Raw genomic sequence first — 11,581 nt, 5'->3', positions numbered from 1 at the left:
TTTTTCTCACTTTTTTTGTCCTTGTTGTTTAATTGTTGTTGTGGTTGTTATTGTTATTGATGTCACCATTGAATAGAGGCAGATTTTATTAAAGTAATTGTTATTCAGGACTTCCAGAGGCCTGTCCATGGAGTAGCAGCTGCTGGAAAATTGCTCTCAAGATCAGCTATTAGATAAAGCAACAAAAAACACCTGAAACTTCACCAACTAAAACTGGAACTTCTGAAGAAACTCATTTAGCCACAGATTATTGCAGGCTCATGAGGAAATGGATGTTGGAGAAATTCTCTGGACAAAACACGCCTTGTAACAATAGCAAGGAGAACACAGGATCAGTAACAAGAAGGAAATTTACTAGGGAAACACTAAAGCCTTGTGGCGAGTCCAAAATGCAGCAACTGGCTTCCAGCATAAGGACTGAAAAATGGCAGCAAGACCCTGTGATTTCACAGCGGCATTAATCTGACCAGGGATATGCTGCGCCCAGCCCCTCCATCATCACATAGAAACAACATCGCTACAGCGCTGCCTGCTGGCTGGAGAATGGAACTCACATGTCATGTGGAAGTTCAGAAGCAGCTAAGCCATGGAAGAAAATACAAAAAAAAAAAAAAAAAAAAAATCAACCCACAAAAAAACTAGAAAATGTTAGAGATAGAATTCAGAAAACTTATCTTTGAAAGCAAAGCAAATCAAAAATCTAAACACGGAGACATAATTCGAAGAACTCAAAGAAAACACACAAAACTCTAAATAAAAGTACAGGATATGAAGGATACTTTTTTTTTTTTTTTGCCTTTTTAAAAGTTATTTATTGGCGGGGGTAGATAGAATAATGGTTATGCAAAGAGACTCTTACGCCTGAGGCTCCGAAGTCCCAGGTTCAATCTCCCACACCACCATAAGCCAGAGCTGAGCAGTGCTCTGGTGTTTCTCTTTCTCTGTACCTTTCTCAAAAATAAAATAAAATAAATAAAATACTTAAAAAACCAAATATTCAAATAATTGAACCTGGATCCTTCCACAGGTCCCTGCACTTTGTGCCACGTGCGCTTACCTGCTGTACTACCACCCAACTCCCCCAAAAAAGATTTTTTAAAATTATTTATTGGATTGAAACAGAGAGATGGGGAGGGAGAGCCACCTATAGCACTGCTTCACTGCTTCTTCTTCTTCTAGCATTTGCCCTTCTTCCATAGCCCAGTCAACGGCGTCAGGTTGAGCCTGATGTCAAGTTTCGAGACCTCCTTTGAATCTGGAGAGGTGGCAGTCGTTGACTATGTGGGTCCTAGTCTGTCTGTAGCCGCAGGGGCAGTTCGGGTCGTCTCTGGCTCCCCAGCGATGGAACATAGCGGCGCACCGGCCATGGCCTGTTCGATAGCGATTGAGGAGGGCCCGATCATAACGTGCCAGGTCAAAGCCGGGTTGACGCTGGCAGGGGTCTGTGATGAGGTGTTTGTTCTTGACCTCAGCTGACTGCCAGCTCTGTTTCCAAGAGTCTGGAACAGAGAAGTTCAGTGTAGGCGTAGGGGACCAGATTGGGTGACGAGACGTCAAGCGTTGGACAGGGTGGGCGAAGATCTCCGCGTATATTGGCAGGTCCGGTCGAGCGTAGACGTGGGAAATGAACTTAGATGATGCCGCATCCCGACGAATATCTGGCGGGGCGATGTTGCTGAGAACTGGCAGCCATGGAACCGGGGTGGAACGGATGGTTCCAGAAATGATCCTCATGGAGGAATATAATTTGGAATCGACCAAGTGGACATGGGGGCTACGGAACCATCCTGGGGCACAGTATTCTGCAGTGGAATAGCAGAATGCCAGAGAGGATGATCGCAGTGTGGAAGCGCTCGCACCCCATGAGGAGCTGGCCAGTCTTGCAATGATGTGATTCCTCACGCCCACCTTTGCTGCAGTTTTTATGAGATGTTCGTGAAATGACTGCTCATGAAGCTTTACACCTGCAGGTAGGTACCGGAGGTTTGAGCCAGGGTCCTTGAGCATCGTAGCATTTGTGCTACACTATTAGGCGCGCCAACACCCGGACTCATAAAGGAGAGTTCAGCTCTGGTGGCAGGCAGAGAAAGTAGACTAAATTAGACTGAAGAGGAAATAGCAATGTTGAGATAAATCCACCATACTCTCTGAGTGCAAAACTTCTGGAGAGGAAAGGTTTAGGGAAAATGAAGCAATTCTCTGTGAAGTAGCAGTTTCCATCAGAAAAATGAATGTGAGAGTTATCAGGATCCCTCAGGACAAAGAGAAGGAGCGAGAAGCAGAAAACAGATTCAGAGAAATCACAGCGGAAGAGCAACAAAAGAGAATAAATTAAAAAAAAATTTTTTTAAATGTAGTCTGCAACAAAAAGGATCCTGGTTCGAGCCCCAGGCTCCCCACCAGCAGGGGAGTCGCTTCACAGCGGTGAAGCAGGTCTGCAGGTGTCTGTCTCTCTTCCTCTTTATCTTCCCCTTGTCTCTCAATTTCTCTCTCTATCCAATAACAAATTAAAAAAATAAAAACAAATAGCTCAAAAGTAAAATATTAAAAATGAATAATTAGTATGTTTATGTCCCTTGAAGGAAAAAATGCTTTTATATAGAGATTAAGACAAAGATAAAAATCATCAAATATCATTATTCTGTTCAGTCTCCTGCAAAGTTCTAGGCAGAAGAAAAGCATACATAACTTGTGACAGTGTTGACTATTCACTTAAGTGACTTTTATTCAATTTAAAATAACTTAGTGCCCCAGCAAGAAGTTGATATACATTTTATTTTTTTAATATTTATTTTCCTTTTTGTTGCCCTGTTTTTTATTGTTGTAGTTATTATTGTTGTTGATGTCGTCATTGTTGGATCGGACAGAGAGAAATGGAGAGAGGAGGGGAAGTCAGAGAGGGGGAGAGAAAGACAGACACCTGCAGACCTGCTTCACCGCCTGTGAAGCGACTCCCTGCAGGTGGGGAGCCGGGGGCTCGAACCGGGATCCTTACTCCGGTCCTTGGGCTTTGCACCATGTGTGCTTAACCCGCTGCGCTACCACTCCCAATATACATTTGATTTTTGAAGAAAAGTGAAGTGTCAAGGCATTTCACTACAGCCAGAGGGCCCAGACTCATTCCTGCAGTGAACTGGCTGAGCAGTTTCTCAGTGCGCCCGGGGCTGTCTGCACACAGCTGCTGAAATGCACTGATCCTGCCCTGACAAAATACTTGAAGCTGCCTCTGATGACTCCTCATCCAAAGACGGCTGCTACTGATTCACTTGTTATTGATAGTGGTGTGCAAGATTGTAAGATCATAGGCTGTAGGTCCACACCACACCCACCACCACAATTTCCGTCCCCACCCTCCCAGAGACAGCCACCATGGTCCTCGAAGTCTTTGACTGTCTGCTTTAGTTTCTGTTTTCATTTTTAGCAAGTTCATGAGTGAAACCATCTGTGGTTGTCTTTCATCTCTGCTCATTTCACTAAGCACAGTCACCTCCGGACCCATGTACTCTGTCCCAAGGGACACAGTATCATCAGTTTTGATGGCAGTGATACTCCATGGAATATCTCATGACTTTTTTTTTTTTCATGTCTCCAGGGTTATTGCTGGGGCTTAGTGCCAGCACTACAAAGCCATCATTCCTGGTGACCACCCCCCCATTTTATTCAGTAGGATTGAGAAATTCAGAGGGGAGGGAGAAAAAGACCTGTAGACCTGCTTCACTGCTTGCGAGGCATCCTCACTGTAGGTGGGAGCAGGGGCTCAGACCCAGACCCTTGCACAGATCCTTGCACTTAGTACTCTATGTGCTGAGCCCGAGTGGCATTGCTGGCTCATAAAAACAACTCCAGTTTTACTTGTTGAAGGACTGTGCATATAGTCTTGCACAGGGGCTAAACCAGTTTGCACCCCCACCAGCAGCATAAGAGTCCCTTTTTCTCGACAATTTCTCCAACACCTATTACTTCCTGTTTTGTTAATGTAAGTCATTCTCACAGGTGTGAGGTGGACTGACTCATACTCAGAGTATCTGAGAAACAGTTTGAATTCTTGACAGGTTAGTGGATAATTTTCAAATCTAAGTGCTGTGCGGAACTTTCATTAAAGTTGGCACAGCGGATAAGCAGTTGGAGTCTCTCAAGCATGAGATCCCAGGCTTGATTATGGATTTGACAGAGGATAAACTTACAAGGTGAAAAATAAACATATGCACACACAAAACACACAAAGCTAATTCCAGACATGAAGTATATCAACTGTGGCTTGTAGCAAATACACCTATCATTGGATAAAGCCGAGAGGACTCCTGATAGTTTTAATGGTATGCAAATGTTACCAGTCCAAGCCTGTAATCCTAAGAGTAGAAGACAGATGTTACGGAGAGTCAAAAGGAAGGACAGGATGTTCTACACTAGACCACCAAGGAATACAGTGGGCAGTCAATAATAGGAAGTAAAGGAGGGGCTGGGTATTACTGTGCACATGCTGGCTCAAGACACCAGTGCCCACTCACAGGAGGGAAGTTTCATGAGCAACACACAGCAGTGGTCTCTCTCCTACCAAAAGGGAGGGGGAAAAGCTGCTGGGAAAGGTGGAGTTGTGCAGGCACTGAGCCCCCTGGTTAGAGAAAAAAAAAACTAACAGGAAATACAGCTTTACTACTATAAAGAATCAATAGTATCAACATTATAGTAGGAGAATGGGAAGAGGCAGGAAGTATTCTAAGCTAAATCTTCATAAAAAAAATTTATGTGATAGAGGAGAGAGAACCATAGTATCACTCTTGCCACATACAATGGCAGCAATCAAATCAGGACCCCATGGATAGACAGAAATCAGCAGGGAGCAGGGATAGACACCTGTTACACTCCTTCACCACTCGCAAAGCGTCCACAGGTCAATTTTAACATGTACGCTCTATCACATGTACGCTCTATCACGTGCCTCACCACCTGGCCCGAGAGTCCAACACTTTACCCACTACGTCACACTCTGGGCTTCTAAATCCTCATTTATCAATGTTGACAATGTTAATGTGAGTCTAAAATGAAGAAATCAAGAAAGTGACGAACATAACCCTGGAGAGGTTTGGAGGTATAACTACTACCAGAAAAAAAAAAAAAAAAAGTCTGTTTCATGCAAGTAGCTTTTGGGACTTACATTTTGTAGTTTAGAGATGTATTTGATTTTTGCTTTATGAGAATAATGGTTTACAAGCCAGTTGCCACACGGGTGCAATTTCACATCTTTCCTTGATAGGTGTGTGAACACCATCCCCACCTAGGCTCTGCTCCACAATCCTGCACTGGGTCTCCCACAGCCAGTTCACACCCCTTCTCCCCTCCCAGTCCTTGCTGCAACAGACCATGCCTAGTCCAAGTTTCACTCTTTCTCCCTCTGCTCCTGGTCCTTGTAAAACCTTCTCCCACAGGAACATGAACATAGTGCCTGCCATTTGTCGGCAGCGTTGTTATGGAACATGCCAGAGGGTTACAAGATGAAAGGCCAGCGCAGCAGTCCTCTGTGCAGAGGCTGAGACAGTGAGTACAGAGTCTTGGGTGCTCAAGCCTGAGGTGTTGAGTTTGGTCCCTGGCATTGCATGAGTGACAGCGATGCTCTGGGGAGTCGGGCGGTAGTGCAGAGGGTTAAGCGCAGGTGGCACAAAGCGCAGGGACTGGCGAAAGGATCCCGGTTCGAGCTCCCGGCTCCCCACCTGCAGGGGAGTCGCTTCACAGGCGGTGAAGCAGGTCTGCAGGTGTCTCTTTCTCTCCTCCTCTGTCTTCCCCTCGTCTCTCCATTTCTCTCTATCCTATCCAACAACGACAGCATCAGTAACAACAATAAGACAAGGGCAACAAAAGGAAATATATTTTTTTAAAAAGAGTGATGCTCTGGTTCTCCTCTCATTAATAATCAATCTTTAAATAAAATGTATGTATAAGCCTAACATGAAAAAAATAAACTTGGCAATATGACTGCTATATCTGACTATTTTAAGTAATCCCAGCAGGGATTACTTAAATCACAGTTACAAGTCACAGGCCTACCTCAAATACTGGTATTCAAAGTAGATGTCATGTAACCATCAAGCATTCCTTCTAGCAAGTGCACGCCTCTTGACTAAAGTGTCCTGATACTAAGTCACATAAAGGTCTGAGAGCCAAAGATGATTAAGTTTGTGTTTGGTAAGCTCGACTTGGCAGAAGGCACACACGGGTCATCCGTGATGCTTACTCTTCTAATAAAAACAGGCAACTTACACTCAAAGGCGATTATACATTCTTAGCTTATATAAGGCCAGGAAAGCAACAATATACTAGTTAGTTTAAGATATTGATAACTGGGCCGGAGAGACTCATCTTGTGTATCAACTTCAGGTTTAGATCAAATGCTGGCACTTCAGATAAACACTGATTTTTTTTATTCTAACATACGCACACATTGAGGGATTGGCACTTTCTTTACAATATGGTTGTTGACATATGAGCACATCAATATCCCATGACCCTTTTCACTCTCCCAATGCTTCTCTACCTAGTCTTTTGTTTTGCCTTAGTAAACCTGGCCCGGTTCAAGATCTGATTTGTTATCCTTTGCAGATCTGTTTAAGTTCCACATATAAGTGAGATCTAGTATTTGTCCTCTTTTAAATTTTCCTTTTTTTTTTTAATTTAATAATGCAGAACTGTACTGATGTTTTATACATGCGGTAGAGAACTCAATCTTCAAACATCTAATCTTACCTTAATTAGAAAACCGTTAGAAGACTGAAGCTCAATAGTCAAATTCTATATATAGTAGAAGAAATCTAAAGGGATCAAGTTCAGAAAATATTTCGGAAAGCGATTAACATTTAAAAAACAAGAAACTACAAATAAAAGCAACAGAAATTAAGTAGATCCATTTATTTTGTATATTTCACAGGTATAATTTCGGAAGGACTGTTTGACAAATTTCCAGCATCAATTGCCAACTCTGAAGACATGTCTAAGTTAAAAGGCCCTTTTGATACAGGTAAAGTGACTTATTGCATCAAAACCCAGAGGTGCAGTAACATATGAGGGCATATTAAAAAAAACTCAGATGTTTTTTCTCCCAAGAGCTTTAAGTTTGTAACACTATATATAAATGGTCACCGCCACCAGACTCTGTCTGGGTCTACCTACTTAAAAAGCTGAAACTTGTAGAAACAGTATCAAAATTGCTATTTTAATCTTTAACAATTTCCCAAGACCTCTTTGATTCCAAAATCACATGGTGTTGTAGACGGGGTGAAGGGATGGGGAGACCGGCAGTGCATGCTGAGTCGCAAAGTTGGGACAGTGGCACAAATTAAACATGCTGATTAGGGCAGTATTTTAGGAAATTCTAGATGTGACCTTAACTGTGACATCTTAAACATTTTCAGGATTATTTACCCACCTTTACTATCATTTAATGGATGCCACATTAAATGATAGTAAAGTCTGAAAAATCAGGAGATAGCAAAGACCACCTGAGAACACAGTTAAGACTAGGACTACAGGGCAAACCCACCAAGTCACAGGGGAGTGCAAACACATGCGGCTTGTGGACAGAGGAGCCTAAGGAGAGATTCCTGGGCTAAAGCCCCTATCTACTCGGGAACCCGGCAGTTTGCCAGCTGAGGCGCCACCTCCAGTTTGAGTTTTACCAGCAAAAAGACTGCTGCATGGAGGAGAGGACCCCCTCAGGCTCACCACATGCAACGGTGAGTCTCCCTTGGAGGCTGGAGCAGCAGTGGGAAGGCGCAGAGAACAGACTGGGAAACTAAGGAGATCTCCACTCCTGGTAGCCTGGAAGTCGGGCTGCATAGTGGGAGCCTTTCCACTGTCCACCCCATGAACTGGTTTGTACCATGGGGTACTAACAGGATTTTTCTTTTTTTGAAACTCACATATCCGAGGAGTGCTGCTTGGCTTGGCTCGAGTTGAATTGAGCCTGGGGATTTGGACCTTCAGGGTGTGGGAGTCTCTTTGCATAACCATTGTGCTATCTCTGCCCCCGTTTTTTTTTTAATATTGATTTATTCCCTTTTGTTGCCCTTGTTTTATTGTTGTTGTTATTGATGTTGTTGTTGTTGTACAGAACAGGGAGAAATGGAGAGGAGGGGAAGACAGAGAGGGGGAGAGAAACACAGACACCTGCAGACCTGCTTTATGCTTGTAAAGCGACTCCCCTGCAGGTGGGGAGCGAGGGGCTCGAACCGGCATCACTGTTCCAGTCCTTGCGCTTTGCGCCACGTGTGCTTAACCCACTGCGCTACCCTGTTTTATCTCTTGGTCAGGAGTGAATGGTTGAGCTAAAAACCATCTACTCATAGTTTAAAAGCCTGCGGGCTCCCATAGCCCACAGGGAAGGAGAAGAGCAAAAGCGGCCACCTGTAACAGCCACCCGTGTGCCCCAACTCAGGGACGGGGATAACACTGAAACAAGCGCCAGTTTCCACAGCTGTGAACTCTTTAAGTGCCTTACTTAGACACAAGTCAATCCAGGCAACTGTGATAAATGGATTAAAAAGACAGAGAGGGACCTTATAACACACCATATACAATAGTTAAACCAAGAAGTAACATTGGAGAAATGAACTAGGACAAAAGTCCAGCTAAACCCCCTCCAAAGGTAGAAGCATGAGGACAACAGCCAAACACTAACTGAGGCATTAGCCAAAGGACTGAGGAAAGCTGTCGAAATTAATATCATCAGATATGGGAAAAAAACATGAGACTATGAAAGAAAACACTAATTAATTATTCTTGAAGTAACTCAAGAACTGAAAGCTGAAACAGGTGAGCTAAGACCACAACTAGCTGAACAAGCTAGTCCAATATCACAACAGGGTAACAAAATAGCTGAGCTACAGTAAGCAACAGAGGGGAGAGAGAATAGAACAAGTGAGACAGAAAACAGAATTAGCAAGATCCAGAATGAATTAGACACAACTAAGAAAGACGAGGTCTCGAAAAATCAGCAGGAATATAGAACTGAGGTAAAGGGGTGAGAGAGAATAAGCAGAAGAGTGCGTGCTGGGGGATGTGAGGCCATCCGAAAGTTTTACTGCGGCACTGGGCTAAGCCCACATAGTACAAAGCTCAAGCACCAGTGCAAGGATCTCAGTTCGAGCCCCCGGCTCCCCACCCCTGGAGGGGGGGGTCACTTCGCAAGCAATGAAGCAGGTCTGCAGGTGTCTGTCTTTCTCTCCTCTCTGTCTTCCCCTCCTCTCTCAATTTCTCTCTGTCCTATCCAAGAATAACAGTTGTTTTTTCCGGGCTGGCTTCACGGGCGGGAGACATAGACGACCAGAAACTCATGGCTGAGCTGAGAACGCAGTTTAATCTTTATTTATGAGCGGGCAAGCAGTCCAACAACTTAATCACCACACAATGGGCTCCTCCATCTCTCTCCTCTGCCGCGTCCGGAACCCAGGAAGTATGTAGGATAGGGGGTGGGGAGAAGCAAGAAGCGGAAAAGGCAAGGACTAAACCAAAATCTCCCGGAGGCAAGGGGAGTGAGACCAAACCAATGTAACAGAATGACCATGTAAATAGACCACAACGTCAAGCAATGTAACAGAAGAGATCCCAGAAGCAGAACTAGAAGCATACCAACAAACAGCAGCAGCAACAACAACGTGAAAAAGATGGCCTCCAGGAACAGTGGATTCATAGTGTAGGCTCTGAGCTCCAGCAATAACCTTGGTGGCAAAAAAAAAAAAAAAAAAAAAAAAAGTTTTAGTGCCACTCAGATGGTTCATTTTATAGACTGTCTTTGGCTGGAATGAGAAGTGGTACACAATTTAACAGATTACATGTAGCCTTCCATGAAACCTTACAAATTTAGATGGAGAATAGTATCATGTAGTACAAAATTATTAATAACTATTCAAAGATATAATTTTGCTATATTAAGTTAAAAAAAGAAAAGAGCAACTAATTTCAACTGTTGATGTAGTAACAAGTAGATAGATGCCTTCCCAAACCTATCTTGATGAGTAGGTAAGACCTATTTTTAGGTCAGCAGCACAAGAATATTGAATGACTTATAAAACAAAACAAACAACAAAAAAATACAGACATGTCTAATTCATTAAGACATTCCAGCAATACATAATATCCTAACAAGCCAAGCACTAACTGTTCTAGTCAGATGCAGTCTTCAAACACTAAACGTCCCTCACAGTGGTACTATCAAAGTAGGAACTACTGGGCACAGCAATTTACTACAGACTTTGCCAAATTTTCAGAGTAACCTTAACTCTAAGTTTGGTTTACTCCAACATTCATTAATAATCGGTAGTGACTAAAACTGCAATTCAAACATCACAGAAATGGACAATTAATCTTATCTAGTCAAAATCTTCATTCAAGTATAGGTAAGACAGCCTGAAAATATCTTTAATAACTGAACTTTCAAGCAGAAAAAGTTAAAAACACTTAAAACCTCTCTATCCCAAGCACCAATAACACATGATAAATATTTGTACCTACAAATCGTTAATGATAGGTCTTTCTTAATGGAAAATCCTGAGATTTCAAAACACCGTAACTTTACAGAAGGCATGTTGGTTTCATGAGTAAATTCACTTATTTGTTTTATTTCATTTATTTATTTTTTACCAGAGCACTGCTCAGCTCTGGCTTATGATGGTGTGTGGGGCATTGAAACTGGACATAGGAACCTCAGCCACAAGAGTCTTTGCATAACCATTATGCTATTTACCCTCCACCCTAAATTTACTTCTAATAAAGAGTATCAACAATATTTTGTTTTGAGGATCAGTATTTCACAGACCCTCAACAAGTTTTGAGGTAGGTTAAACATTAGCATTGCATTTTACAAACTGAAACTCAGGCAGAGGTTCTATCACTTGTCCCAGACCACAGCAGGAATCTTGTCACAACAAAAAATTACACTGTATTTCTAGTCCTCCTGGTTGATCTCTGAAGTGTAAATTTGATGGTGACGGCTAGCAGATGCCCATTTAACAAAATGCGCATATTACAGAAATTCTACTTTGAGTCATTCTGTAATTCTTCAATTCATCTCACAAAGACTAATGTATTGTGGAATGATCTACATACACCCATTACAAACATATATATACTTAAATTTACAATTAGCACATGGTTTTGCTGCTTTTCTGTATTCTGAGGTGGGTGGAGAAAGAAGGTAATCACCGTATTTCCTTCAATGCAGTTGACAGATAATATACTCAAGGGACCATTTATGATGATTCGGGGTGATAGAAAAGTAGATATACAAATAAGTCCAAGATCCAGAAAAGATGTCTGGACCCAAGAAAGGAGGCCCTGGGCATCTCATTGATGGAAAAAAAAAAAAAATCATCTTACCCTCATCATCATGCTGCAACTTAAAGAGCAGAGCAGCTACAAGAGCACTAAACTGTCCTAATATGTAACCTGTTAAAATTAAAGTTCTTATCAAATATATAAACTTTGCACAAAGTAAAATAAAACTGATTTTTTATGGAAGTGACAAATATAGAAACAAAGTATTTTAATGTGAATGACTCACTTATCAAGTAAATTGCTGTCACAAGCCTAATTT

This window comes from Erinaceus europaeus, chromosome 18 (genome assembly GCF_950295315.1).
Source record: "Erinaceus europaeus chromosome 18, mEriEur2.1, whole genome shotgun sequence".
NCBI classification, from domain to species: Eukaryota; Metazoa; Chordata; class Mammalia; order Eulipotyphla; family Erinaceidae; genus Erinaceus; species Erinaceus europaeus.
The sequence above is the reverse complement of the archived record's forward strand: the minus strand, read 5'-3'. Positions refer to the sequence as shown.